Source organism: Diadema antillarum, unplaced genomic scaffold, assembly GCF_040938485.1.
Source record: "Diadema antillarum isolate AM-2024a unplaced genomic scaffold, OU_Dant_1.0 scf00000014, whole genome shotgun sequence".
Classification (NCBI taxonomy): Eukaryota; Metazoa; Echinodermata; class Echinoidea; order Diadematoida; family Diadematidae; genus Diadema; species Diadema antillarum.
This window is the reverse complement of record NW_027270903.1, coordinates 2352995-2359116: the sequence shown is the minus strand read 5'-3', so window position 1 is coordinate 2359116 and position 6122 is coordinate 2352995.

Genomic DNA, 6122 nt, shown 5'->3' with positions numbered 1-6122 from the left:
AGTGGCGGATCGGGGGGGGGGGGGGGGGGAGGGGGACAACGGGCGCGCCCCCTTTTTTTGATAAAAGAAAAGAAATAAAAAGAAAAATGGGGAGGGGCGTGCGCACCCCTTTAATTTTGTAAAGGCGCACCCCCCCCCCCTTTACTTAATTTCTGGATCCCCCCTGCATTATACTTCATTAAAAGTGGCCACTTTTAAGTACTTTAAAAAAAAAAGTTGATTGGATATCCATCTTGTGTACTCAGGTGCGTTTACTACAGTAATCACTATAGTAGATATAATCGTAATAAAATGTATGGACATGTTGACCAGTTGAGGAGAAAGAAATATGCAAAGCGGCGCAAGCTTTTGAGAAAATAAGTTTCACGAGATTAAGAATCTGAAATCATAGGGCCAATCATTGTACAAAAAAGAAAGTAATAAGACAGCAAAGTAAGATTGTATTTCCAAGTTATGGGAAAACTCGTAAAAATATGTCAGAGATCACATTCAAAGCTGTATCTTCAACAGTGGAGTCATGAATAATAAATTATGTTAAAAGTGATGAAAATTGCGTTAATTGTCATCTTGGCTCGTCATGCCATTTTCTTTGACTCTTCAAGCTCACATGCCTCTTACCAGAACGCCTTTTGCTTCCCACCTGTAAAATTCTTGTTATCGCAAGGATTAATTTGAGGGACCGACAATGTCGAAAATTATTTCGCCGCTAGTGGGCGCCACGAGAAATAATTATAATGAAATGAACGTTTTTCATTGGCTAATTCTGTGTGAGTTCTCAGTAGCTTGGGGGACTAACTTCATTGTGAGTAAGCCATTATACGGGATATCAAGTTCAGATTAATCCACGTATAAACGAGTCAAAGTACTTTGTCTTGTAATCTCTCGTCTTGACATTCTAGTGTTAATTCTTCTTTGTGAAACATATTTATTCTCGTCAGACGTTTGCTGGGCAAATTTCGCACAGGCTTTACGTTTCCCAAATAAGTTGTCATAACAACCTATATGAATGATCGCCTGCCTGCCATGATATATTACACAAATATGTTTTACAATATATAATAAGTGAAGCAAAGATTGTTTTAGCAAGGAAATATTTTTGAAAGCAATCACATGGAGTTCCCTACAGTGGAAGCCATGACATTTGCTGTTCCTATTTCATGTAGACCCATAAACTCTACATAATAATTTACAACAGACATGTAAGTGCTCTACACTACAATAACAGCCTGCAAGAATTAATCACCGGATTTCAAAGTAAGTCTCCAAATTGCTCCATCTTTTCAGACCCCGTTTGTGACACGATGCCGCGTGGGAAGGCGTCCACGGTCTGCCTGTCGAGAAACATGATGGTGATGCTCCCTACCGACCGCGAACTCATCCTCGGCATGCTCCACGACCTGAAAGCCTGGTGTGGCGACGACGACTACGTGTGGCTGGACTGCTCTCAGGGGGCCGGGAGCGGGGGCTGGCAATGTCCCGGACATTCGGGGAACCATGTCAATGAAGTGTATGGCGCTAAACCCGGTATGCTTCACGTGTAGCGCCCGATGAAATTAGGTTGAAAGAACCTGTCATAGTATCATTTTGTGGACACTTATCCTCAGGTTATCGGAGTTATTTGCGTGCAAATTCATCATCTGCTTTTGCAAAGTCTTTTTGGCGAATCCCTTCGCGAAAACCTAAGTCTGAACCAATCCAAATTGTATTCATCGGTTCTTGTCATGCAGGACGAGGATATAGACACATTTTAAAGGCATGCAGGACCAGGATGAAGACACGTTTTAAAGGGATAGTGTGTCCGTCTCGGGTTGTGAATAAAATTTGTATATAATACGCAGCTTCCGCAGTGCTTAGGCTGAATGTATACCTGAATACTTCGATAAAAGGACTAGTGAGCTGACACTTTGATTATTGCGTATTTTCCACTGCCCATTTGCCAGTTTGAATGTGTTCAATGGATCGTATCACCTTTATCCATGATTTCTATCATTTCAAATTTTGATATTATGTTGTAGCTTAGATAAAACTCCAAAGTAAGTGTAGTGTTTATATTTGGAATAAAATTTGAACGGAAGGGTATACCTCGTCCTCTGTATAAAATATCTAGAAAAGGATTTCAAACATTCATCATAATGTTTACCTTGTGTCAAGTCATGAATGCATTTTCACTGTATTATATAATATATCATGTAAGTGGACTAACCACAACATAATAAATTTCATGGTCAGACTTTTTCATTTTTCCAGACCATTTTATAATCTGTGCTATAATTCTTCCTCGTAAACCAGATTTTTGTCACGTTGCAAAAGCATGCTCGTAATAGAAATGAATTGTTATTTTCCCCCTTTTTCTCATCGTGCACGGCAAAAGACTGGAGGAACGTGGACCATCTTCTTTCTCCGGGATGTCTGGCGGTCATGCAGACAGACACAAAAGAGAAATTCTTCTCCCTGAGTTGCACGAACGACACTGCTCGCACATATTGCACGCCGTCATCAGACAATGACCATGATGACTAGAAGTACGGTAGAGCACGATCCGGGATTTACAAGTTACGAGTATACTATTACTGGAGTATACTACTGTTGAATGGTCATATTTACAATACAATGTTCCTGGGCAAGTATGGGTGTAAAGCACTGAGTTAGAATCTTACCCACCAAATCCTGGGTAATTATTGTAAAAAAAAAAATGATATCAAATTGGCAACTTTGAATTTTACTGTGCATCTACAAGATTGTACGCCTACAGGAGAAATATTACATGGAACTATAATACATTCTATCTGCATAATAAAACAGAGAGACATTTTCAAAGAATTGCCACTAGGAAGCAAAACTTTTCATTCTTGGAAACTTTGTTGCCAATTCAATATAACAAACAGCTGAAAAATTCGGCAAATCAGAAGCTATTTGAAAAATCTCTAACTGACACAAGCAAGAATGCTGAACAGAAAAAGGAGTGAAATGAAACGTAAGCACCATTCGTTATGAAATGGCTGAGACATCCAAAAACAAAGAGGTCCTACAAAAAGATGGGTCTCAATGGTTTTTTTAGGACCACTTTTGTTTTGAGATGGAGACTATAAGCCCGAAAACCGACTGACCGAGCAGTGACGAGATATTTATCATTCTAGAAGTGAGGGATTAACAAACAATAATGCACGTGTCAGCACGTCAGCTTTCTCCTTAGCCCGATACAAAGGCTTGGTGTGGGATTTATTGGTGAGTATAGAAAGCAGAACAGACTGGGAGGGGGTAAGGGGGTAAATGGGCCACGAAAAGTACCGAGTCAAGAAAAGGAAGTGTTATGTTTGACGAAAAAGAAAGAAGGAATGAAATAAATGAAATGAAATGAAATGAAATGAAGTGTAAAAAGAGTTTGTTTGGGTCCGAACCGTCACTAAAGGAAAACGTCTTGATTTCAACATAATTTACATTGTCTATAGTTACTTCTGTCTTCACAATGCTTTAATTTCTTGTGAGACCTAGATACAATGACCGACTACAAGCAGTTGTTTGTGGGCCCCTCCGTTTTCATGATTGGACATAAAGCTTTGTGGCACCTGGGGTGACAAAATCAAGCATTCGAATATTTCCTAGTTTATCATGTCTCCAGAATTACGAGATGAGCGCAATGACGTCATCTTACGTTTGCAGCGTATTTTGAAACAATGACTTTTGTGCATGGATGATAAAGATGTACTTCAACATCGATTGATGTAGGGGTGATAGATAAAATGCATTCTACGGCTTCTGAAAGAGTTTGTTATTATGTCATGTTAATAATCCTGATACAAGGTTGAAACACGAAATGTTCGTCCATCATATTATAATGTGCTCTTTCAAGAAAGCGCTATGTAGATCGACAATAAAGGGCGAGTAGTTTAAGATTTACTTCTGCGATATGTGATTGTTACGTGATATAACTTTTATGACGAGGCAATTTCAAAAGAGAAGAATGAAAACATTGTTGTAGACACTGTCAATGCATTACGTTTCCATTTAATAGTGACTGATGTCAAAATCGTTTCCAGTTGGATACACTGACATTTTGAATCAAATCGCACGAAAACAGGTAATTATTTGTCACTTTGATACCCCATCTTACATCTATACATGACGCATTCATATGGGTGATACACGTTTGTTCATTCCATATTGTTTCTGTAACCCACAAGTTGGTTTGGGTCACAAGCTTGATGGAATACATCGATTCATTGTACTGATTAAGAACGCATCTATCTATCTGTCTATCTGAATTATCTACTTATATCGAAAACATGTTAATGCTGCGTGTATATTGACATTGTTCTTAGAATAGAATCACTAAATCACCAACAATATGGCTATCAACCTATAACGGAAGCAACAACTACCCCATTTTGTCGTAAGCAAAGTTTCTCAAAATTAACCGAAAAGATGAAAAATAAAATTTTCTCACGTGACAGTCTCATTGGTTTAGTGGTTTGCACGATTAACTTGCCATAAGGCGTCTTGAGGTGCAAATCTCGTTCACAGTAAGGCCTACGTGTGCTCGTATAAATCCACACATGTGGGAATCCCCCTTCTCTCTAAATTCTTTAGATTGAGATGCGAGACCAATCGAAAATCTCAATCTAATACATTTAGAAGTCAATATTTTCTCAATCTAATTTTGGATGGGTCCCTCACGACAATCTTATATTGATCTAAAATAAAGAGGAATTTAGAGAAAGCGTTGTACTCAGATGTGTACAGAGGAGGAGTCATGCGATGTACGAAAGTGTTTCCTTAAATTATGACCTAAACTACATTGTAAGAGACAAGGGGTGCCTAGGTCTTGTAATGTTGACGCAATTAACAGCTGCTTCGAAATTTTTGATGTTAAACAGCAAGAACGGATGCACACCATGTTCACGATTTCGTTTGTTTGTTTGTTTGTTTGTTGTTGTTGTTTTTTTTTTTTTTGGGGGGGGGGTGGGGTATAAATAAGATGTAGCCTGCTCCAATATTCTTCATTCGGGATGACGTAAAATTAGAGAAGCTTTGATTAATACCCAGACGAATGGTTTCAAAGCATACATGGAACGGTAGACGATTCTATTCAACTCTTGACCGTTTACCGCCCCCCCCCCATCATTATATGCATGCAAGGTCTGAAAAAAAAATGATAATAAAATCCCTCAAGAGTCATTTGGCTACTTCTTGAGTGTTGGTGGTGGCATAATAATGGTGATGATGTCGCTAAACGCAGATGGTGAGAGAACACGATGAGCGAGGTTTATTCACTCAATTTTTGGTCGTTTAACTGTATTATTTACTATTTACTTGCATCCAGACTACTTTCTTGGGTCCGTTTTGCCTGGATTTGTCCCCCTGTTCAAGTAAGATAACACACAAAGGCGTAAATTAATTTAACAGATTCGTTAATCCTTTGCGTAATGTCACAACATAATCTAGACAGCTTCTAGAGTGCGAAGAACCTTTATTATGTCATGATTTATGTAAACTTGATATATTCATCTCGATTTAAACACCTTCAGCTTTCTTCAACTAAAACTTAAATTTCGTGATATTAACTCATAATCATGATTGATGTCAGTCACATTAACACAATATAGTAACACCAGTTGGTGTGGTCTCATATTGAAGCTGGACGGGTGTTATACCATTGACAATAACACCAGCAACATCAAATCAACACCATGCGGTATCATTACTGAATTAACACCAGCGCAGTGTCAAATTAACACCACGAAGTGCCAGGTGAACACTTTTCAACACCATCACAACATACTTTCTACACCTGTGGGTGTGGTCCGCTATTACCACTTGATCGGTGTTAGATTTAACACCCATGGTGTTAAATCTAACACCGATGTTTTTGGAGTGTAAACTGCTTTGTGATGGGGGAGAAAACGATAGATTCCCAGTGAATTCATTCTGACCCCGAAAACTTACATCCTTTATGTTCTATACAAAAGGGGAGCGTATTCTCGAATGACACGAGGTTATAGTTTGTTTTGTTTTGGTATTTTTTCGCCTTTAAAAATTCTATGGTGCATTACCGTAAAAATTTCAGACACGAGCTCGGAAACATTATCCTTCAATCATGGATAATTTTGTGACATTTGCAAAAG